Source organism: Equus przewalskii, chromosome 15, assembly GCF_037783145.1.
Source record: "Equus przewalskii isolate Varuska chromosome 15, EquPr2, whole genome shotgun sequence".
NCBI lineage: Eukaryota > Metazoa > Chordata > Mammalia > Perissodactyla > Equidae > Equus > Equus przewalskii.
In genome coordinates this window covers 70,161,948-70,187,176 of record NC_091845.1, presented here as the reverse complement: position 1 = coordinate 70,187,176, position 25,229 = coordinate 70,161,948, and the positions used below count along the sequence as shown (strand labels likewise).

The 25,229-nt window shown below is 41.6% G+C and overlaps 1 long non-coding RNA gene across 2 annotated transcripts in view; it reads right to left on the bottom strand.

The window, feature by feature from the left end:
* The window catches only part of LOC139076000 (uncharacterized), a 118,153-nt gene that overhangs the window by 61,463 nt on the left and 31,461 nt on the right, over positions 1-25,229 (bottom strand). The window contains exon 2 of one of the 2 annotated variants that reach the window (XR_011527160.1): positions 3,680-3,800. The exons of the other annotated variant lie outside the window; for it this stretch is intronic. This is a non-coding gene — a long non-coding RNA (uncharacterized lncRNA). The remainder of the gene's footprint in view (positions 1-3,679; positions 3,801-25,229) is intronic. 2 annotated transcript variants of the gene reach the window in all.

Here is a 25,229-nt window from a genome sequence, read left to right as displayed (position 1 = left end):
CCCATGTTCATAGCACCATGATTCACAATAGCCAAAAAGTGGAAGCAATCCAAGTATTCATTGATGGATGAATAGATAAACAAAATATGGTATATACATAGAATATTATCCAGCCTTAAAAAAGGATGGAAATTCTCACACATGTTACAACATGGATGAACCTTGAAGACATTATGCTAAGTGAAATAAGCCAGTCACAAAAGGACAAATACTGCATGATTCCACTTATACAAGGTACCTAGAGCAGGAAAATTCATAGAGACATAAAGTAGGATGGTGGCTGCCAGGAGCTGGGGGAGAAGGGAATAGGGAATTATTTTTTTAATGGGTACAGAGTTTCAGTTTGGGCAGAAGAAGAGAGTTCTGGAGGTGTATGGTAGTGATGGTTGCATAACAGTAAGAATGTACTTAATACCAGTGAACTGTACACTTAAAAATGATTAAAATGGTAAAATTGTATATTATGTATATTTTACCATAATAAAAAAAGAAAAATACATTCATAGTAGCACTAAAAGTATCTATAAAATACTTAGGAATAAATTCAACAAAAGACATGCAAGTCCTATACACCAAAACCCACGAAACATTGCTGAGAGAAATTAAGGACCTAAGCAAACAGAGAAAAAAAAACAATGTTGGAGACTCACCCTGCCTGATTTCAAGATTTATTATAATGGCACAGTAATCAAGACAGTGTGGTATTGGTGAAGGATAAATAGATTAGTGGAATAGATTAGAGAGTCCAGAAATAGACCACACATTTCTCATCAATTGATTTTGGGCAAAAGAGCTAAGGCAATTCAAGTGGGGGAGGGAAAATCTTTTTAATAAAATGTGATGGTACAACTGGTATATGGAAAAAAATTAATATGAGATGAATTATAAACCTAAATGCAAAAGCTGAAACTATAAAGCTTCTGGGAGGTCACATATGGTCTGGGGTGTGGCCCAAGAATTTGCATTTCAAACAAGTTTCCCAGGTGATGTGCATGCTGCTGGTCCAGGGACCACATTTTGCATTATTTTTTAACAGCAAGGTGCAAGAGAAAAAATACAAGTGCTAGCATTTTTTTTTCCACTCAAATCTTCCCCTTGAATAATTAGAAAGTAAAATAATAACTCCTTAGGAATAAATTGAAACTATTAATAATTTAGAATTAAGTAGAAATGCTAGAAGCTATGAAGAAACATCTTTTTCGACTATGTTGAATTGAGGACTAAGAAACCACAGTTTTTTGAGAAGCCTTACTGGGATACTGCACGCTAAGAGAAATTCACTGCGTCAACAACATGACTTAATCCAAAGAGAAATAATCATACAAATAATACGTACTCTTGCTTATGTGCCCAACATGACGATAAGATATTCAAATAGAATTCAACCTGGTGGCCTGTTCTTGCTAGATTGTGCTTCATGATGGACTATCACTGCCACTTCCCTTCGGTGTGAAGACTCTCCCATTCTTCTTCTGGGATTTGCTTGCCACTACAATCACTCTCTGTGTCATGCTCCCTTTTGCTGTCGTCTTTTAAGTTTTAGCCCTGCACTTTGCAGTTAGTGCATACTCCTTAGAGCAGTAAACAAGCTTCAGACAAATAGGAATTTTAGAGCTTTATAAAGATGATGTAAGCTTTTAATGTAAGCTTTAATTTATCAAAATTAATTGTTATTAACAATTTATTAAAACCTTAAAGATGATTATCTTACAGAGAGTGTAAGGGTTAAGAGCATGGGCTATGGAGTCAGGCAGCCCTGAGTTCAAATCCTGCTCTACCACTTAACCAGGAAGGATTTCCAGAGCAGTCTCTTCGACCACTTAAGGTCTCAAGTTTCTCATGTGGAAGATGAGCTCTTTTGAAGATTAAGTGGAACAGTGTGTAGCAATTACTCAGCCCATTGCCTGAGCCCATCATGTGTAACTATTGTAGGTGTAACTGGGATAACATCTAAAACCATATAAACATGCATTTCTCCTTTGTATTTTCATGTGAAGCATCTCCTTAGCAGGTATAAAGCATTTCTCTGGGGAAGAGGGTAGACAGAGAGTATGGAGAAGAAAGGAGAGGAAAGACAATTAGGAGAGTTATTGTAGAAACATAAAGAAAAAGAGTTATTCTTCAGATTCTGGCAGCCAAAAGAGAATGTTGTTGAGCACACACTCAGAGAGAGAGAGAAGAAATCTGAAGTGCTGAGCATTTTATCTGAGGGACTGAGTATTTACCTAAAGGGGCCAAGGGGTAGATTGTCAAACTGGCTGCTGCCATTCCCCTCTTTATATTCATGCCCTTTGCCCCGTGACTTTGCAGCTCCTCCCATCCAGTGAATGTTCCAGCAGACTAAACAGCAAGTGCAAAGACCCTAAGGCAAGAAGGGGCTTGACTGTGTTCAAGAAACACAGAGAAGGCCAGTGTGGCTGGAGAGCAGCGAGAGGGACTGCAGAGTGACAGAAGATGAAAGCAGAGAGAAGACAGCACCAGATCGCATACAGCCTGTGAGACTAAGAAATTCGTCGCAACAGTAGAAGGATCAAAACCTAAACCATTGTGTCCTGCTTGTACCCAAGTACAGGAGGACCTATTTTGTTACGATATTAAAATGCTCTCCTCCCAGTTGGTAAAAAGCCACTGTGCTTATCCCCTTAAGCATCCCCTGAGTCCTGGCCAGCCAGGCCTCTCCTCCAGGACCATAAATGATGCTGTAATTTAAGAATTCAGGGTATTAAAGCTTCTAACACCAACCTAGTGCCATGACTGTAGATGTGCAATGTTATCCCTAGGCAAAAGGAAGAGCATTTCTATATCTTTATAAAGTTCAGAATAAGCAAGAATGCACTCAATTAATAAATACATATTAAGTTCCAACTATGGGCCAGGAGGTATTGTAGGTGTCAGGGATGAACAAGAGTAAACAAACCAGTTTCCGCCTTCACAAAGCTCAGAGGTCAGCATTCTGGCAAATTACTGCCTGCAGGTAGCAATTTTTAGGCAGTGGTTCTCAACCTAAACTGCACAACAGAATCTTCTGAGAGCTTTAAAAAAGACTGATGCCTAGGTCCCACCCCCAGAGGGTCTGACTTAATGGCTCTGAATTGTGGCCAGAGCATTGGAAATTTCTAAAAGCTCCCCAACTGATTCAATGTCTGCCAGGGCTGAGAACCTCTCTCTTAGAGAGGATAACAGATAACGTGGATAACAGAGAGTGGGATTTTGACATTTTAGTAAAATTTATAGATATAAAACTAGAGACTTGTCTTCGCTGCATGTTAACTAATAAAGATAAATCAAGATGGAAACACAATTCCTTAAAAGTTATTTTCCAGAAGATTCTGGAGCCTGTCTTTATAGAAAGGCATTCTGTCAAAATGCTGGCTGGCAGTCTGACCCAAAGTTAGGCAGTTCAACTACTCGTTTCTGCTAATACATAGCAAAACTCTGGGCTTTTTTAATAGAATTCCTCAGGAGAAGGACTTCTAAATGTGAACACTCCTACAACTCTTCCCTTTCCCCCCGCCTAGGACCTGTCTATTTTCAAACTGCACGTCCCACTCAGAGCTGGCTGTTAGCCTGAGAAATGGGCATATGCTCCGATCTTGAGGCCACAGCTAAGGATTCCCACCTTGGGGGACAAGAACCAAGACTCAGTGTGTTGAGATTGTTTTTCACTTGGATTTCTTACCTCTCTACTTGCTTCCAGTTGCTTCTCTCAGCAACTTCCCTCATCAAGTGACAAATGTTTAGGATGAAACAGGATCAGAAACACCTCAAAAAGTTTTGACCCGATGAAGAGTCCAGGCACACTGATGAAAGAGAAACATGCATCAAGCACTGGGTTGCAGTATAAGGACTTTCTAGATTCAGTGGGTCACAGAGAAGCAGTCAAGCACATTCTAGGGCAATGAATGTGCTGAGCACTAGTTCCTGATTATTCCGTCCTAATGAAGGGGAGCGATGATGTGGGTTTTCCAAAACAGCTGCTGATTTTAATGAGCAGCTTGGTTTTGACTCTGGAAATCATTACTAGGTAAATGAAAAGGTAGCCAGCATGTCTGAGCATATTTCAGCTGGGCAGTGCAGAGTGTGGCCAAGAATGCTAGAAAGAAAGTGGCTTAGGATTTTGAAACTCACCAGAGAAAACCCACAAAATGAAAACATCTCAGTGGAAATAACAGAGCCCTGAATTGTGATTTAGAAGGCAAGAATCTTTGTCTCTGTTCTATCGTGACCAGGTGTGTGATCCTAGGTAAGTAACTTCTTTGTGCCTCAGTCTCCTCATTTTTAAAATGAAGGCACTGGGGCCAGCCCATGGCCGAGTGGTTAAGTTCGCATGCTCTGCTTTGGTGGCCCAGGGTTTCGCCGGTTCAGATCCTCGGCACAGACATGGCACCGCACATCAGGCCATGCTGAGGAGGCATCCCACACGGCACAACCAGAAGGACCTACAACTAGAATATACAAGTAGGTACTGAGGCGCTTTGGGGAGAAGAAGAAAGAAGAAAGGAGGAGGAGAATAAAAAAAAAAAAGATAGGCAACAGATGTTAGCTCAGGTGACAATCTTAAAAAAAAAAATGAGGGCATTGGACTTAAATGATCTCCAATAGGATGGATGGGTAAAATGGAATTTAATACCTGTGTGTGAGGGAAGGAGAAAATATTGATATGTGGAGCCTGAAGATTGCTGGAAGGGAGTAGAGAAATTTGCATTTGGAGCCCAAGACACTCCTAAGGAATGAGGGTGGGAAGGGATCAAGACCCCCAAATTCTGTCTTGGAAGTTAAAATTAGTCCAGATGCCCTGGGGGCTGGCCTAAGCAAGGCTAGGAGTCAGGAAACGGCCACAAGACCCGTCAGATAAACTCGCCACCAAGGAGAAAAGATAGGACCACCAGCCTGAACTCTGCACAGACTTAGGAGTTCAAAAGGAGGCTGTAAATCAGTGCAGACTGGGACTGGACCCAAACCAGGACAGAGGTCGCAGGCTGCATCCTGGAGAATTGGCTGTGTGAGTGATCACAAGGAACTATAATGATGGGAGTCCGGGCCAGGTTTGCCTGGAGCCCACTCCTGGCTGAACTTACTCCTGAGGACTGGAGAGCCTCTTTTTCACCCCTTAAAGAAGAACGGTGGCCCAAGCAAGGGTCTACACTAGCAGCTTCTTCTGGAGCCACCAGCCTCTTGTGGGGCAGAGTCTACTGGCCCTGAGGGAGCACATCTGAGATGAGACTTCAGAAACTGCAGTGGAAGTGACCAGGTTGGCCCTGGGCATGTCAGGCAAGCCCGGTATTTCCTATTACCTTTGGGACTGTCAACTTTGGGACTCCATCTGAGTGGTGCCTTATTTGCATCCCAAACTATAAACTGAGGCACTCCAGTCACAGATCTATAAGATCACTTATATTCTAATACGTTGTGATTTTAGTGTATGATTCGAAACCAAACCCAAAGACTGACTTTAATTCAGAGTTTAGCACAAAACTATATCCTTAAGTTTATAGACACTGGGACTCTTGTCTAAAAAGAAGGAGAAATGTGTAAGCTAGGGATCCATCTGTGACCATTAAATAGCCTAAAATTAACACAGAAGGCGTATCACTGCTAACGATCCATGAATTCACTCCATATGCATTCATTAGAGATCATTAAAGTGAGAGCTGCGAATGCAAAAGATAATTATATAGTTTGGATATCTAAAAGTTTTTTCTTGTAGAGAGCAGATTTGTATGGATGTGTAAAATATAAGCATTTTGCTCTGAAATTGAAACTGAAACACAAGCTTATGATTGTTACATTAATTTCCTTTTTAAAAGGGCCTTAGACAAGAACCATCAGCATTGTAAATGTGATGTTTGACCCAGCAGTTTTACTTGCAGAAATTTATCCTGATGAAATTCTGCACATGTATACAAAAGTATACAAGAATGTTCATTGTCACAACAAGGACAGCAGGGAAAAAACTGGAAAGAATTGAAATGTTCATTAATAAAGGATTAGTTAAATAAACTATCAGTCATCCATATGCTGGAATATTCTGCCATTACTAAAAAGAGTCAAACATACCTTTATAACAGAGAAATAATTTTATATTAGCTGATGTGTCAGTTACAGTTTGTTTGTTTACCCCCATCCATTTCCTGCTTTATACCAAACCTGTACCAAGGCTGAGGCTTTCATTGTGTCGTGGAGGAACGGTTACAAAGAGCACTGATGACAAAAAGGTAATTCTTAGCACTTAGCACCAAAGACAAGAGACCAAAGAAAGGTATTCTCACCATCCAACTGGCATGCTTTTGAGAATGAAAGGGAATGCTGTAAATAACGGACTGAAAAACATAGAAATACCTGAACTGTTCTGAGGAAACAGGGACACCCTGCCTATGGACCTTTCCCTTCAGGTTAACTCGTTTTCTTATAAACCAAAGATAAATGTCATCTTTTAGCAGATAAGCTTCCTGCTTTCATGGAGCTTTAGACAAAGGGAGATGGAAAATAATAAAGTAAATAAAATAACGAGCCAGATAATTGGAGACTAATAAAGCTTTGAAGAAAATTTAAAACCTGGGTAGAGTGATGCAATGTAGAGAGGTGGAGTGGTCAGGAAGGCCCACTTAAGGAGAAGACATTGGCTGGAGACTTTAACGTCCAGACAGGGTTGGGCATGCCAAGATGTGGTAACAGAATGCTCCCGACAGATGACTGACAAGAGCAAAGGCCCCCAGGCCTCTGCTGTGTTGAAAGAATAGACTCTGTAAAAAGGGAAATCCATTGGAGGGGTTAAAGCAAGGCGATGACATGATGTGATTCACAGTTTACGGAAAAGAATGAGACGGGAGACTGTGGGGCCAAAAACAACTGGGAGAGGAGGATGGATGGTGTGTCTGGGAGAGAAAATTAGTGAAAGCAGGAAAAGGGAAGTGAGATACTGGAAAGAACCATCCTGTGCCTGCTCCAGACTAGAGGGGACATAGGTGGTGCTGAGAACAGGCAGTGCCATGACTGGCTCACTTGACAGGCGAAGGAGTTTTCCTAAAACTCCAGAGAGATCAGAGGCAGATGGCAAGAAGACGTGAAGTTGGAGAAGTGTAGTCTAGTCAAGAAAAGGTTAATGTAGAATTGACTTTTAAACATATTCACTATGATTACAATTTGTCTCAGGCTAACTCACTGGGCATTGAACTGACTTGAAACTCGAAGCAGAAGAGGTTATTTGGGTTGTTGGGTGTTTCCTGTGTGCAGAAATGCTCCGCAGTGATGAATATTCTGCAGTTCCATCTTTTCTGGACTCTGTTGTGTTCCATTGATCTATGTGTCTCTCATTTTGCCAAGAATGCACTATTTTGATTTACAAAGACTTTATAAATACTTAGTTTTAGAACAAGTCTTAAAATCAGACAGTCTGAGTCCTTTAACTTTGTTCTGTTTCAAAATTGTTTTGCCTATTACACAATTCCACATTTCAAGATTTTATTTCAATATTTTGTGGAAATTTTTCATATTTTTAAAATATAGCTGGTATATTTACTTTTATCTGGAAAAAAAGAAAATAAAAGAAGAGTTGCCAGTAAGGGATACTTTGGGCTACAAGCAACAGAATCCTTCACTTCAGTGCCTTAAAAGAAGAAAAGTTTATTTCTCCCCACATAAGAGAAAGTCTGAAGATAGGTGTCTGCTAGCATTGGTTCAGTGGCTCAGCAATGTCATGGCCAAGATCTCTGTGGGTCTCTTGACCTCTTCCTCAGGGTCACAAAATGGCAGCCGCAGCTGATGCCATCTTGTCCATTCAAGGTAAATGGTAACTTATGTCTCCTTGTCCAGAATTGTGTCAGATGGCCTCCTTTGGCTTCAAGAGAGATTGTGAACAGAGTATTTTTGTTTTTCAGCCTATATAATAGACTAGGCCAGAAAGAACGGGTTTTATATGAGAGCTGGGAGTGCCAACCTATAGTGTCTACCACAAAGGTTGAGGAGAGATTCCCCCCCAGAAAAAGTTTTTCTTTGAAATCTGCCCCACTGAAAAAATCAGCTGAGGGACCAGTGATAAGGAATATATCTTACACCACATAATTTTCCTTCTCAATGTTGGATGGGAGCCATCTCAGAGCCTCCTGATTCTGCCTCTCCCCAGCATAGGAGTTAACTCTCCCCCAGCATTCTCCAGCACTCACACAGTCCTTGAGAGTCAGAGGGACCAGCTAGAAAAACAAACCTAGTCTACTGCTAAAGGACAAGAGTGACATTCTGACCAGGCTACAGCATAGCTCTCTTTTAATAAACTTTCAAGGAAAGAACGTTGGAATTCAATGCATGGCCATGAATTGCCCATTTCATTCCCTGAATGGGGAAAGCTGGGCATTGCTTCTTTTCTCTCATTCAATAAACATTTACAGGGCTCTTATGTGCCAGGCACTGGGTGTTTTTATTCCTCTTCCCTTTATTATTGTTCCCTGCCCTGTTTTCTTAGATTATTTTTCTCTCTAAGTGTATATGGGGATGTGTGTGTGTGTAAATGCATACAAAAATATGTCAAACCTGCAGAGCGCAGGGCACCATGACTCCAGCTCTCTCTGGTCTCCCTGAGAGGGTCATTAAGAAGACTCCTCACACCCCTTTGAGAAGGGAGGCCTGGGAAGGGGTGGAAGAATCAGGATGCAAGAGATTATCTGTCAAGAACGCTGCTTCTTACAACATGCATGCATTATTTATTCAATAAATATTTATTGGGTCCATTTGCTAGATTCTGGAAATATTGTGGTAAACATATAGACATGATCTCTGCCCTCACTGAGCTTGTATTTGTTGTGGGAAAATGTTTTAAAAATATTAATCAGTGTTATTTTCTCCCAATATACTTCTCTTTTTTCTTTCTCTGGTCCCATTCAAGTAGCTTGGCTATGCTCACTGCCTCAGGGGAGAGATGTAATAAGCAGAAAATGCAGAAAAAAAAGGAGACTTCCTATACTTCAGGGGAATAGAAATGACATTACGCATAGACTAAATGTTAGCACGAACAGGCTTCACTTCACACAGCCACCCCACTAGATGACAAAGATTCATCTGAGCTGAAAGGGGGAAGAGAGACAGAGGGCAAGGGACCTGCCAGAGGCCAGCGGCAACAGGAGCAAGCCATCTAGACCTGAAAGGACTATGGATGAACACAAGCGGTGTCTCCACTAAAGGCCATAGTGAGGAGAACTTGTGAGCACCCAGGAACCAGATAATAGCCAAGAGTGCATTTGCCAAGACATAGGGCCTATACCCACACCTGGGCCTACACCAGACATCCTTTCCCCAGGCACCCAAACTCCATGCTCGCCTCTTCTTCCTGGGCACACAGTTAGGCTCTATTTCCCAGCCTCCCTTGCAGCCAGATGAAGCTGTATCATGAACCAGGGAGCTCTGGCCAACGGAATGTGGGAAGAAGTGATATACACTACTTCCTAGCCTGTCCATAAATACTTCCAATGCAATCCTCCATACTCCCTCTGTCCTGTTCTGCCAGATATAAATGATGGGCTCTAAAGCCCGAGGGGATGGCAGAACCAAAAGACAGAAAGAGACTGGGTCCCTGGGCCCCTGCTTGGGAGAGAGCCACCCAAGGCAGCACTCTGATCAGAAGCATCTGCGCTGGATTCTTGTGTGAGCAGAAGTCAATTTTTATTGTGTTAAGCCACCAAAATGTTGCAGTTTGTTACAGAAATATTAGCCTACTCTGACAAATACTCCAAGCAACCCCCAGCTCAAGTAACACTTTCCTGACGCTAGGCTTAGTTCACTCTTCATCCAACTTAGCCCATGAGGACACATATCCCACTGCAAAATACCAGGACACGGTATCACCCCACACAAAGGAGAGTGGGGACTCACAATCTACCATGGTGGTCTGACGGTAAGGAAGGGAAAGGGCTTACTCTCATTCTTGTGGAGCTAAACAGAACCTGCTTGAGCTTTTTCCTGGGCTGGGAGAGTGAGTGAACACACAAATGTGCCACAGCATAGAAGCGGAGAGAAATACTGAACAAGCAAATGTGGGGTTACGTGTAGACTTACAAATCGTGCTAAGCTCTATGGAGGAAAAACGCAAATAGTCTGGAGAGGATAACTTGTATTATTACAATACAAGTAATACAATACAAGTGGGGATATAACTTGTATTAGGGAGTTTGAGTGAAGGCTTCTCTGAGCAGGGAACAATTGAATGGAAACCTAAAGGAGGAGTCAGAGTCAAGCAGGTTAAGAGCTGTGGGAGCAGCATTCCATACAAAAGGAACGGAATGTGCAAAGGCCCTGAGAAAGGAAGGAGGCTGGCTCATCTGAGGATCTGAAAGATGCCAGTATAGCTGTGATGTAGAAAGAGAGGAGGAGAAAGGTTTGAGGTAGGGATGGAGAAATAGGCAAACAAATTCATACCGGGCCATGTATGCCTGGCTCTTGATTTTGTATTTTATTCCAGGAGCCTAGGAAGGTTGAAAAATTTTAAGCAGGGATCATGGCAAGGATTGCATTTTTAAAATATCAAGCTAGCCACGATGGAGACTATTTGGGAGGGAGGCAAAGTGGAAGGAGAGAGGCCATGTAGGAAGCTATTTCAGAAATCCAGGCAAGAGATAATGGTGTGTTGAATTAGAGGAGTGGCAGAACATATAGAGAGAGAAATGAACTGGTTTAAGATATGCTTGGGAAGTTGAATGGAATAGCAGCTCTTGCATTCAGTATCTTTAAACTCTACTAAGAGAGGGCACCAGGCAATACATTGTATAAGACAGTTCTAGGCTGAGCCCTCTTTGGGTTGAGAGGATGTGGCAAACAACAGCCTCAGCAGCTTCCCTTATGTCCAAACTACCCCCACTGGAGCAGGATGGTCTGGGGGAGATTAGACGTTGCAGGGAAGGCTGGGCTTGGAGTCAGAAAGTTGTAACCCATTTGGGTAGGTGACTGGGTGCTCACTCACGTGTTGTCATGCCAGAAGGGATAGAGACTGATGACATAAGCAACTTTGAAACATAACAAATAAGGACTCCGTCCAGACATCATCTAAGCGCTATGGGGGAGGGGTGGTACTCAATTTCATGATTTGCCCATTCTTCATAGCTATCGATAATAATAGTAAGAGAAGAAAAGCTAACAGTATGGAGCAGTTTGTACCAGGCCCTGTGCTAAGGAATGTGTGTGCATTCTCTCATTTAAGCTAATTAGAGCTCTGTGAGATAGGTACTATTATTACCTCTGTTTACTAACACTAAGGCTTAGCGATTAGGACCTTGTCCAAGACCATATCTTCAGTAACTACAGTAGCATATATTCAAACCCAGCTCTGTCCTAATTCCAGAGTCCAGGCTCCTATGCATATAATCTAATGTTGTGTTGAAAGGATTCTGAAGATGCATTTGGGTTTACTGGGGCAAAAGCAGGTGGGTGCATCTGGTCAGTCATGTATTTGCCACCTCTGTACCAGTACGGTACGCCTCCAAAATACATAGATCCTATTTAAATAAAAGCAGATGCTAGGATTGAACTCTCTGCTCGCTGTCTTAGTGGAAAGTGAATGCCTTATAACCATGCTGCCTTATTCTAAAAGATAAGTCACTATGGATTGCATCCAACTTAGATTAACAAAATAAAGTTATAATTATACTTTATGATCTTATAGGATATTGTATTCGTATTCTAATAGCTGGTTATATTTTTCAGGCTAACTAACTAAAAAGAATATTATTTGAAGACTCTGGCACGTGAGGGCCTCTAGACACCCTAACACAAGAATTCTAAAAACATTATGAAAGATTAAAAACCTACTTCGAGAGCCTCTTGTCTTCAGAGCTCAACTGGGGAGTCACACCAGGCTGGAAAATGGTTCTGGGGCAAAGCCAAGCTTTGAGCTGTCAGGGAAAGACTGCACTGAAACAGAATGGCATCGTCTTTGGGAACCCAGTGTTAACTAGTATAATCCAACATTGTTGTTCTTGAATGCTCTCAGGAGAAAAGAGCATTATAAACTACTAATGTGGTTTTCTTCTCACCCCCTTTCTTGCCTCAATGGGGGAAAAATGCTTATTCTTCTTATATAATTTTGCTCTTCTTTATGTCACCAAATGCCTTGTGATACTACTATACTTGACAGATCTCTTATTGAGGAGTTGCCAAAAACCAAAAAATAATTAGCTTAGTTTTCCAGGCATATAAAAAAAAACAGAGAGTGGACTGTGCACAATTCATTAGAAATGAATTCATTGGAAATAGTGTCTCATTCTCCATGAAATTCGCTGGGGTTGTAAAAAATTCCATATCTTAAATAATGCTTTATGCCATAGAACTTTTTGCTGAAAAGAGATGGGTCCTTAACTTTTAGGGAACAGAAGAGGGGCAGGACTAGACAGGGAATCAACAAACATTCATGAAATATCTACTTGGTCAGGCACATTGGTAAACTCTGAGGATATAAAGAAGAATGAAACCTAAGAGAATTGACAGTCCAATAAAGGAAAGAGAGAAGACTCCACACAGCAACTCTCATAGTGAGCATAAGGAGATGAGTGCATACATTATAGTAGTTCTCAAAGTTATCATCCCCAGACCAACAGCAACAGCTGGGAATTTCGGAGAAATGCAAATTCTCAGGCCCTATGTAAGACCAACTGATTCAGAAACTGAGGGTGGAGCCTAGCAATCACCCTCCAGGTGATTCTGATGGACACTAACGTCTGGAAACCACTGATTTAGCAAAGGAGATGAAAATAAAGTGTAATTGCTTCGGGAAGGGGGTTGGGTTGGTTACTGGGATCCAAGCAAGAAATAGTGAACTTGAGCACTGGGGCCTTTCAGGCTGTAGTAACCTAGCTCTAAGAGGCAGGCTTGAGCCTCTAGCTGTGCCAACATCTAAGGCCACTGTGTGTCCCTCCACCTTCAATTCTTGCTGCACTTCTGTATTAGTTTCCTATTGCTGCTGTTACAGATTACCACAAACTTAGTGACTTAAAACAACACAAATTTATTATTTTTCAGTTCTGGAGGTCAGAAGTTCAAATTCAGTCTCACTGGCCTGAAGTCAAGATATAAGCATGTCTGGTTCCTTCCGGAGGCTCCAGGAGAGAATCTATTTCCTTGCCTTTCCAAACTTCTAGAGGCCACTTGCATTCCTTGGCTTGTGGACCTGCATCACCCTGACCACTGCTTCCTTCACTATATCTCCTCTGACTCTGTCCCTCCTGCCTCCCTCTTATGACCTGTGTGATTACATTGGGCCACCCAGATAATCCAGGATAATCGCCCCATCTCAAGATCCTTAATTTAACCACATCTGCAAAGGCCCTTTTGCCACGTAAGGTAGCATATTCATAGGTTCCTGGGATTCGAATACAGACATCTTTGAGGGGCCATTCTTTAGCCTACCACAACTTCCCTTTCAGCATTGCTGGGAGAATAGGGAGAAGGAAGGGAGCAGTAGATGTTGAGTGAGAGAGCTTTTAGAGGGATAGGATTAAAAAATTAGTCTAGTTGTTAGGTTGTTTCAATTCGTTAGGTAGCCATTTCTCCATATAAAAGCCCAGTCAAGCATCCATGGCTTGCGTTGCCCATAAAGAGTAGCATCAATGATGCCAGCAAGGCCTACGCCCTGAGCAGGCCTGCTTGCATCTATGTTCACATATCCACTGGATATCTCCAACTGGGTGGGCCCAAAAATGAATTCTTCATTCCTGCCTCCTGTCCTTCCACCCCTAAGCAAACCTGCTTTTCTTCCTTGAGTCCCCATCTCAGATAAAGGCATATAACCTGTTCACTCAGTTCAGAAATCTACATGCTATCCTAGGCTTCTCTTTCTCTTTCACTCTCCTAATCCTCTCTACTACCCACATCTAATCAGACACCGAGTTCTGTCAACCCCACCTCCAAGATCTCTCTCTTCATCTTCAACCCCTCTGGCCAGGCTTAACTCAGGGGCTCACCCTTCCCCACCTAGAGTTTCGTGAGGGCCTTCTAACTGGTTCCCCCGGCTCTTGGATCACCATCTTCATCACCGATCCTAAGATAGTTGTTTAAAACACAAATCTATCATCTCTTTTTCTCTGCTGCTTAAAACTCTCTGAGGTCCCTTTTGAATAAAGACAAACTACTTAACAAGTTCTAAAAGGCTGTTTACGATACGCTCTTAGCTAACCTGTTCAACTTCATGTTTGCCATTCTCTCATGTGACAAAGCAAATTATTTGCAGATCCCAGGATGGACCTTGATCCCTCACACTTCCAACCTATGGTCTAGGCTCTTTTCTTTGCTGGAACATCCTCATTCTATTCTCTACCTGGCCTGAGTGACAACTCTTTAGTCTTCCTCTCAGCATATTGCCCTGGCCTCTTCCTGCTACCTTAGCACCCACTACTCACCCCTGGAAGAACTTATTACTGTAAATTATAATTGATGATTTATAGTCTCTCAGACCACTAGACTGTGAGCTCCCTAAGTACAAGGATTAAGTTTTACTTACGTCTTTATTTCCAGGGCCCAGCACAGTGTAGGGCACACAGTAATTGCTCAATACATTTCTTAGATGAGTTGAAATATTATATAACATTGTGAGATGCTGGGTAAGAAAACAAAAAAGGAGCAGGAGTAAGGAAGAGAGTTATATTAGAGTCCTAGGTGCCTAGTAATTGGAACAAGCCAGGAAATTTTAGGGGAGACCCATCAGTGCATATACCTACAAGGACACAAAAAATAGAAGGAGAGGGTTTTCAGTAATGTCAACTGCTCCTCAGGACCAAAGTCAGAAAATAGGTCTTGGCTTGCACAAACAAAAATGTCACCAATGTCATTCAAGAGAACAGTTTCAAGTGGCGTGTAGAAGGTACAGAAGAGGGAAGAAGGTGCAGTAAGAGGGCCTAGCTTACAGGATGTCAAACAGTGCATCTCAAACTTGACTGTGCATCACAGCCTGGGGAAAGCTTGTCCAAAATGCTTATTCCAAGGCCCCACCCCAGAGATTCTGATTCAATCAGTCTGGATTGGGGGCCTAGAAGCCTGCATTTTTAACAAGCATTCTAATACGGACAATCACTTTGAGAAACACTGAATGAAAATGTTATAGTAAGATACTTAATGTAAACTATGTTCTAGAGGATGTTGAGATTAAAGAAAGGAAGAATGTGGGCAGTACATATATAATTTGAGGGGTGAAAGGCAAAAATGTCAAGAAGTGTTTATCAGTAACGGTCAACCACGAGGAGATACACATGCACGTTCACACACACACACAAGGATTTGATCTTATGGAATTATGGGAGCTGGTCAAGCGTTCTCTAAAAGGACGTTTTCTCTGCATCTGAAGCTAGAACATGAAGTCCACAGGGAACCCACAAACATGAGCTGGAACCCCACAGGATGGATGGGAACCTGTGTCAGTTCTTGCTGCCTCTGACTCTAGTGGTCAGGTCTGCACAGGCTGGATCCTTCCTCATGGAGCTAAATACATACACCTAGCCTAGGAACTGGAGCACAGAAGGAGGGGCAAGGGGAAGGTAGAGCATTTGCAGGCTGGGCTGCTGTCTCACAGCAACCTGGTGAGCCAGCAGATAAGTGACAATGTGTGTGAGCTACAAAACGGCTGCCGCTTTCCTTCCACCCTCCAAATCCCCCACTAGAATATCCCTTATGGCCTAATCATAACTAGAATTATGCAGTTCAACCTAGCCAAGTTAACACATTACGAAACCAGCACAAGGGGTGTGTGTGTGTGTGTGTGTGTGTGTGTGAAGAAAGGACAGAGTTCACCAGATGGAAAGATTGAGGAGTCAGTTAAGAGCGGCAGTTGATGGAGCAACATCCCAGCAGAAGAAGGAAGGGAAGGGGGCTAGGCTTTGATGTTTGAAATGAGGGACACTCCTTCTTCTACCATCAATAGAAAGAAGCAGGGTAAGATAAAAAGGGAGGGCAGGGCTGAAGCGGGGAGAGAGCGGTATAACTTGCACAAAAACTCACTGCTGGAAGAAAAGGAAAAGAGATAGATAACTTGAGACCATACATAGGGGACCATGGACCCTCTCAAAGTCAAAGAAGGGACTTGTGTCACTCTTTCATTCTGAGGGTCCTCACATAAGAAAATTTCCAAGAACAACCAACTCAGAAGCAATCTCAGTCTTCTGGTTGTGGATACAGGATGAATTGATGCTCTTCCAAAACCCAAACCGTGACATAATTTTCAAATACAGTTATTAAGCAACTGCTTGTTCATCACTGTGAATTTAAGGACAGTTGCAGAGGTCACATCTTAGCATATGGTCTGCTTCCTCCTCGTTGAAGTTGTTGGCAGCATAGCTGGTCACAGCTTGGTGTGCTATGTTAGCACCAGCATGAGAATTTAAGCAATGCCATGCTGTGCCAGCCAGTCCATCTGAGATTTCTGGCAGAGAGAGGCCCCAAGAGGAATTTTGTGGGGAAGGCCGAGGTCTTCTTTAAAACTTAAAATTGTAAGTTAAGGATATACCCAAACACTCACAAAACTTCCCTCGTCAGGGTTATTGTGAATGAACAACCTAAACCACCTCCAGTCAACTTATACTTTCAGTCTTCACTTCTTTTTGGAGTAGGGATTTCTCTTAGTTGACTTTCTGTGCAAAATAGAACAATTCCTCTTTTTGTTGACTTTATTTTTTCTGGTTTCAATCTTCAAAGAATCACCTCAGTTCTAATAAAAAAAATTTGACGAACAAGACCGGTTCAAACTATCCTTACCGGATTTTAAGAATTTTGGTCATGTCTCCCTGAATTTTTACTTTCCAGACTAGAAAATGTTTTAGTTTTCTCCTGAAAAGAATCTTTTGGAAAAAAGAATTAGACTTGAATACAGATTATCTGGACTTGAATTCCAGCTTTCCCACTAGCTTGGGCAAATTAAGCTCTGAATCAGTTTCTCCATCTATAAATGGGGATACCAACAAATACCTCACATGATAATTATAAGGATTTAATAAGTTAATATACATATTAGTCAGGGTATAGACTAAGCTTCCATAACAGAGAACTTAAAATATAGGGGCTTAAATAAGCTAGAAGTCTATTTCTTACATAATATTCCAGAGGTAGAGACTTGTAGGTGCCTCTACATTCTCAATATACGGGTTCCATTTGTGGATAGGTCATCTCTCAGCCAGCAATGTGGAGGAAGGAGAGAGTGGTGGCAAAGAGCTTCCTTTTGAAGGTGTGACCCGGAAACCACACACATCACTGTTGCTTATATGCAATCGGGCAGAATGTAGTCTCATGGACTCATCTAACAGCAAGGGAGACTGGGAAATGTAGTCCATCTGGATGGACATATGCCCAGTTAAAGTTGTGGGGGAAGTAATTTTATTGTTAAAAGGAAGAACAATAGAGTGGGTATTGGGGGATAATGGGCAATTTATGTTAGCTACACTCTATTACATGGATTTCTATTAGGATTTTTAAAAGAAATACTTGATGTTTTATTTTTGATCCTCCCATCCTAGTGACAAAGTATTCCATACAGCAAGCACCTTCAAGAACTAGAAGAGTATTTAAAGGCAGAGGACCATGTCTTATTCATCTCCATAACTTCAGAACCCAACACAGAATTATTCTTAATAAATGTTCATCAAAGTGAAGAATCTTGATCACTCCCAGAGCCCTCACCTGGGTCAAACCCCTTAAGCAACATGTGGATGATAGCCCTTCCAGTTTTATCCAATCAGCCACCCTACGTCTATTGTTGTTTTTTTTTCTCATGAGGAAGATTGTTGCTAAGCTAACATCTGTAACAATCTTCCTCTATTTTGTGTGTGGGATGCTGCCACAGCATGGCCTGATGAGCAGTGCTGGGTCTGTGCCCAGGATTCAAACCTGCAAACCCCATGCTGCTGAAGCAGAGTGCATGAACTTAACCACTACGCCACTGGGCTGGCCCCAATCCTATGTCTTTTGATTGGAGCATTTAGTCCATTGACATTTAAAGTAGCTATTGATAAGTATGTACTCATTGCCATTTTGTTACTTTTTTTCCTGGGTATTTTAGTAGTTCTTCTCTGTTCCTTTCTTCTCTTGCTCTCTTCCCTTGTGGTTTGATGGCTTACTTTAGTACTGTGTTTGGGTTCTTTCTCTTAATTTTTTGTGTATTTATTATAGGCTTCTGCTTTGTGATTACCATGAAATTCATATATAAAAACCTACATATATAGCAATCTATATTAAGTTGATGGTCTCTTAAATTTGACCTCTTGCTAAAAGCTCTACTCTTTTACTCCCCTCTTCCCACGTTTTATGTTTTTAATATCACATTTAACCTCTTTTTTGTGCAGGTGTATCTGTTACCCTCTTATCATGTAAATAGATAATTTTAGTACTTTTGTCTTTGGAGCATCATAGGTGGTTGATCTGCTACCTTTACTGTATATTTACCTTTACCAGTGATTTTATTGTGAGTTTTTTTAGAAATAATTTTCTTATTCCTATTTGTGGTCTTTTCTTTTCCACTTAAGTCCCTTTAGCATTTCTTGTAAGGCTGGTTTCTTGGTGATAAACTCTTTTAGTTTTTGCTTTTCTGGAAAACTCTTTATCTCTCTTTCCATTCTGAATGATAACCCTGCCAGGTAGAGTATGCTTTGCTGTAGGCTTTTTCCTTTCAGCAAGGAAAGGAATAAATATATCATGCCACTTCCTTCTAACCTGTAAGGTTTCTGCCAAGAAGTCAGCTGATAGCGTCATGGGATTTCCTTTGTATGTAACTTGTTGCCTTTCTCTTGCAGCTTTTAGGATTCTCTCTTTATCTTTTTTTTTTTTTTAAAGATTGGCCCTGAGCTAACATCTGTTGCCAATCTTTTTTTTCTTTCTTCTTCTCCCCAAAGCCCCCCAGTACATAGCTGTATATTCTAGTTGTAGGTCTTTCTAGTTCTGCTATGTGGGACGCTGCCTCAGCATGGCTTGACGAGCAGTGCTAGCTCCATGCCCAGGATCCGAACCAGTGAAACTCTGGGCCACTGAAGCAGAGTGCGTGAACTTATTCACTCAACCAAGGGGCTGGCCCCTCTCTTTATCTTTAATTCTTGACATTTTAATTATAATGTGTCTTGGTGTGGCCTCTTTGGGTTTATCTTGTTTGGTGCTCTCTGTGCTGCTCATACCTGTATGTCTGTTTCCTTCCTTAGGTTAGGAAAGTTTTCAGCTATTATTTCTTCAAATAGATTCTCTGATCCTTTGTCTCTCTCTTCTCCTTCTGGGACACCTATAATATAGATGTTAGCGCACTTGATGTTGTCCCAGAGGTCCCTTAGACTGTCCTCATTCCTTTTAATTCTTTTTTCTTTTATCCATTCAACTTGGTGATTTCCTTTACTCTTTTGTCCAGCTCGCAGATCCTTTCTGCTGTATCATCTACTCTGTTACTGATTCCCTCTAGTGAAGTTTTCATTTCCAGTATTGTATTCTTCATTTCTCTGTGTGTGTGTGTTTGTTTTTTGGTGAGGAAGATTGGCCCTGAGCTAACATCTGTGCCAATCTTCCTCTATTTTGTATGTGGGACACCACCACAGCATGGCTTGATGAGCATTGTGTAGGTCTGAATCCCGGGCCACCAAAGCAGAGTGTGCGAATTTAACCACTATGCCACAGGGCCAGCCCCATTTTTCATTTCTGATTGGTTATTTTTTATATTTTCCAATTCTTTGTTGAAGTTCTCACTGTATTCATCCATTCTTCTCCCAAGATCAGTAAGCATCCTTCTGATGATTAGGTTGTACTCTTTATCAAATAGATCACTTATTTCTGTTTAGTTCTTTTTCTAAGGATTTGTCCTGCTACTTATTTGGAACATATTCCTTTGTCTCTTCATTTTGCTTCATTCTCTGTGTTTATATCTATGCATTAGGTAGATCAGCTACATCTCCCAATCTTGGGGGGGGTGGCATTATGTAACAGATGCCTTATGAGGCCCAGCAGTGTGCTGCCCTCTCATCACCAATCTCAAATGTTCCAGGAGTGTCCCGTTTGGACTACATGTGTCCTTCTGTTGTGGCATGGCTGCTTTTGCTGCAGGTGCACAGGGAGGCTAGGCTGTCCCCCTGGCCAGCTGGTTGTAATGCTCAGTTGCGTGCAGCTGCTAGGGTCCCTTCACTCCCTTTATTGAGCATGGGGAGCCCCAGCACAGTTGGTTGCAAGGTCTAATAGCACATTCCTGCTGCAGTTTTTCTGTTAAGTGAGTAGGCCCCCAATGTGGCTGATTGCTAGGCTCAGAGGCTTACAATTGTTGTAGCTCTCCAGCCTGCAAGGCTATTGTCAGCTCTCTCGGTAGTGCAGCTGGGTAGGGCTGGCCCCAGGCATGGCAGCACACAATTGTTCCAGGTGTTGGAAGATGGGGACAATCCCCCATGTGGCTATTTGAGAAATACAAGTCTGCTGCAGCTGACAAGTCCCACCACCCACAGGCCCACACACTCTACCAAGACAGGCCTGCCGCTTGTACACACTCTGTCCAGAGGGCAGACCCACGCACCCTGCTGCAGAGGTCCCACACACCCTGCCTGTGCAGGCCCACAAGTTGCCTGAGGGTTTGCTGTTGGGTGGGGCTGTCCCTAGGACAGGCTGCTTGCCCTGGCTGAGCTGGATTAACTCTGTGCTCTACTGGGTAGGGTACACCCCTGTGCTAACAGACCAGATGTCTCTGTCAGCACACCTGTACTAGGTCACAATAATAGCTGCTGCCAATGTCTCAGTCCCTCGGGAGACGGTCCCAGCTACCTTTTATCTCCTCAACATGTGCCCAGAGCCTATTAAGTGAGTCTCTTTTCACCAAAGGGCTGTGCACCTTTCTCTCTGGTGATTTTATGTTGCTTTCTGAAACAGGTGAATTTGTGTGTGGTCCCTTTAAGAGCAGGCTTTTCTTTCTCTTATGTTCAATAGCTTTTCTGGGGCTGTTCCCCACTGCTGTTAATAGCCAGCAAAGCCAGATATTATGACACTGGTCTCAGCTGTGCTGAGTTCAAAAGCTGCTTATTGTGGCAAAGTTCAGATTCCCTGCTCCTCCAGGGGATGCTTCGTACCTTAAGATTGCTCCTGGCCACGAAGTGCTCTCGTAGAATGTGGCTTTTCCCTCTCCAGAAAGGAATTTCTGCCTCTTCTACCTCAGTCAGCACTGTCCCTTGTTGCAGGGGTTCTTTTTATGCAGTTTCCAGTTCTCTCTCAGGGGTAATTGTTCCAAGGCTAGTTGTAAATTTGTTGTGTCCTTGGGAGGAAGTGAGTTCAGAGTCCTCCTATGCCACCATCTTCCCAGCAGTCTCTAGACTTTCCAGTTTTAATGAGCAGTACTATACATATGAATATGACATTGTTGGTTTACCTACCATATGATAGAATAGGCTGCATCGGGGAGCACTTCAGTATGTTCTTGCTGCATGGTATTTTTGAGGAGAAAAGAGTAAAATCTTAAAAAAAAAAAACTGGCTCTCAAATCAGGGTCATGTTCTCTCAAGTTGACTATATAAATCAAACAAGTAGACCATTAACTGAAAAATGTTTATCATCCATTTTCTTGGCAGGCAGAGGAAACCTAGTGCAGAAGCAGCTACTGGGAACCATAGCCTGGCCTACTCGGCTATCTGGTAATATTCTGTAAACCATCCTTCTTTAAAACTAGTCCCAGAATGGAACTATTTTGCTTGAGGTTGGACAAACCAACTGCAAGTTTTCACGCTCTCTCAAATCTCAGATTCTGCAAGTTATCTGTGGTTACACAAGGTGAGTAGCCTGGGAAAAACTGACTTAACCACAAACAGGAAGGAAATTCAGCTAGAAAACAGAAAGGAATTTAATATTATTGTGCTAGGGACATTCAAACACATTTTAATTTAGTTCTGATGACAACCTTAAAAGATATAGGCATTGTTATAGGAAACTTCTTTAAGGGTCAAAGAGGTTAAAGAACTTATAAAAGATCACTATTGCACATTGGGTTCCTAGGAAGCAGACTCTGAGACAGAGATATGTGTTCAGGAAATTCGTAGAGTGTTCCAAGGATCAATACCTGAAGGGGAAGGGAAGGGAGCCAGACTGGGCAGAGGGAGGAGCTGGGCTTCAAGGCAGTCTCAGTGAGGCTTCAGCTGATCCCATGGGGAGCTCTAGAGCTGTGATGGCCAAGAGTTGTCCCAAGTTGGGGTGAGGGGGCCAGTATTTTATTCTCCCACAACAAATAGCTGGATGCAGTCTACAGCACTTGCAGCAGTTGAGGGAAATAAGTTCTTCCGTCCTGAATATGGATCTGAGCAACACAGCACAGCATCTGCTGTAGTCAACCAGCCTGGAAGTAACAAAGCCAGAATATGAACACAGCTTTGACACCAAAGCCCGTGCAGTCTTCTACTGCACTTGCCCCAGCAGGCAATCAGCTGGTTTGGTACCTATACATTTTGCCATTTTAGAAAATGGTAAAAAGAAAAACAATTTGCATGCTGGTCCTGGAAATATGGCCTTACTGTCTTGATGTCATGACAACTTTCAAAATTTTATGTAGATAATTCAACCTTGGATCTATTATTCTTTTTTTTATGATTGACACATTTTCTAAGGCTATCCACAAAAACTTTCTTACTTCTTAAACTAAATTCAACCAAAACAATAAGTATGCTAAAGACTTAAAATGTACTCTATCTAGACTGATTGATTAGATAACTTCAAAATGCTTCATCTTAGAATTCTCTTAGAAATCAGGAGTGAGTAGCATAATTTGCGTCAGACATGTGGTATTTCATTTTTAAATATGTTTAATCACCTAAGGCCTAATGGTTAAGCGCAGGTATTGGTTCAGAACTCCCAGGAAAAAAAGATGTACAAGGACTCAGAAAGACTTAATGAAATGCATATGCCTCTCACCTTGATACAGAAGCCTGAAAAGTAGAGCTAAAATTTATCAGCCATGTTCTTCAACTTGAAAATTATCATGACTGAGCCAAAGTAAAACCCATGGCAGATAAAGCATGGTCCATTCAACAGATATTTACAGGGGACCTATGGTACACAAGGATCAGTGTTAAGTATTCTAAGCACCCTGGCCACGACTTAGTTCTTCCAGAAAAATTTGATCAGCTTTCCAGCTGCAATGAATGGTATCTTCTTGCTGCTTTGTTTTAGAACAAACAACCATTTTATACAACAAGTGAAACCAAATATTCTTGTTAAATATTTTCTTATCTATAATCATATCTAATGTTTGGATGGTATAAAGTTCTGCAATTTATGCTTAGGGAAATCAAAAGGACTGGCATTTTTGCTACTATCTCCCTTTCAAGCCAACATGAGGAAAAGTAAGTTATGTGTTCCAAAGTATATACTGAAAAAGATTAAAATTAAGGGCACCTGGAAAGATTTTTCACTTGTATATGGCATTATATTATAATTTAGGCCCGCCCTCCACCACATTATCCTTGCCCCAGGCACTGAAAATGTTTTCTTTTCTCTAGTGCAGTGGTTCTCATAGCATGTTCCCTGGACCAGGAGGCATCAGCAACACCTGGGAACTAGTTAGAAACAAAAATTATTTAGTCTGAGGTCCGTCCTCAGATCTACTAAATCAGAAACTCTAGGCGTGGGGCCCAGCAATATGTGTATGAATAAGTCCTCCAGGTGATTCTGATACATGCTCATTTCAGAACCCTGGTTGTAAGATTACACATTAAATTATGTTTTTCGATTTCCATTCAATAGATGTTTATTTGGGGTCTTGTAATAAGTGCTATACATTATTCAGCCTTTGTCAATGGCACTTGTGCATCACGTATCATGATTTAAAATATGTATTTACGCGATGTTACATACTATTTATGTTAGACACAATTGTGTTTGCACAAGCTCTCCAGGCAATTCTGACACATGCTCAGGTCTGAGAGGCACTGCTCTAACTCATGATCCATTAGTCCTGCCCTAAACGTAAACCTGGTATGATCCACAGCAATAAATATAAATGTCGTACTCATCTTTAAAGAACAAGAGGCAAACAAAGATCTAAGAATTCTTGGCAGCACAGGACATCTTTTTGCATTTCCAAGCAATGAAGTACATCAGCTGGAGCAGCAAGTTTTGCATAAAAACACTCAGGTTTAAGTCCCCGTTCTTTAACCTCCTGGCTATTGCTTCTTAGGAAATCATTGAATCTTCACAATAATATGTTTCCTCATCTATAAAAGGAGGGCTTTGCCTTGGGCATCTTTATGGTGCCTTCCAACTCTTCAGTTATGTGATTCCAAGCACCTCACTTAATATGTATTTTATTGTCATTTTGGAGATACTCATACTACCATTTTTTTCCATTTCATGCTGTTACTCAAAAGCATATCGAGACTCTTACAATTCAATAATAAGAATACAACTGAATTTACAAAGGTGCAAAAGATCCTTCTCCAAAGAAGATATAGAAATGGCCAATAAGCACATGAAAAGATGCTCAACATTATTAGCCATCAGGGAAGTGCAACTCAAAACCACAACGAGATACTACTTCACACACACATTAGAATGGCTGTAATAAAAATGACTGACAATAACAAGTGTTGACGAGGATGTAGAGAAATTGATATCCTGATACACTGCTGGTGGGAATGTAAAGTGGTGCAGCTGCTTTGGAAAACAGTTTGGCAGTTCCTCAAAAGGTTAAACATAGACTTCTCATATGACCCAGCAATTCTACTCCTAGGTATATACCAAAAGAATTAAAAACATACGTCTATGTAGAAAGTTGTACGCAAATGTTCATAGCAGCATTATTCACAACAGCCAAAAGTGGAAATAATCCAAACATCCATGAAAGACGAATGGATAAATAAAATGTGGTATATCCATACAATGGAATATTCTCCAACAATAAAAAGGAATGAAGTAAGGATATATGTTATAAAATGGATGAACCTCAACATTATATTACTTGACAGAAGACAGTCACAAATGACTACATATTGTGTGATTTCATCCACATGAAATATCCAGAATAGGCAAATCCATAAAAATCCATAGATACAGAAAGCAGATTCATAGCTACCTAGGGCTGGACAGGCTGAGGAGAAATGGAGGTAAGATATGAAGAGGGTAAAGGGCTTCTTTTGGGATGACGAAAATGTTCTGAAATTGATTGTGGTGTTGGTTGCACAGCTCCATGAATATACTGAAACCATTGAATTGTACACTTTAAATGGGTGAGCTGTACATTATGTGAGTTATATCTCAATAAATATTTTACAAAAAAATAAAAGCAT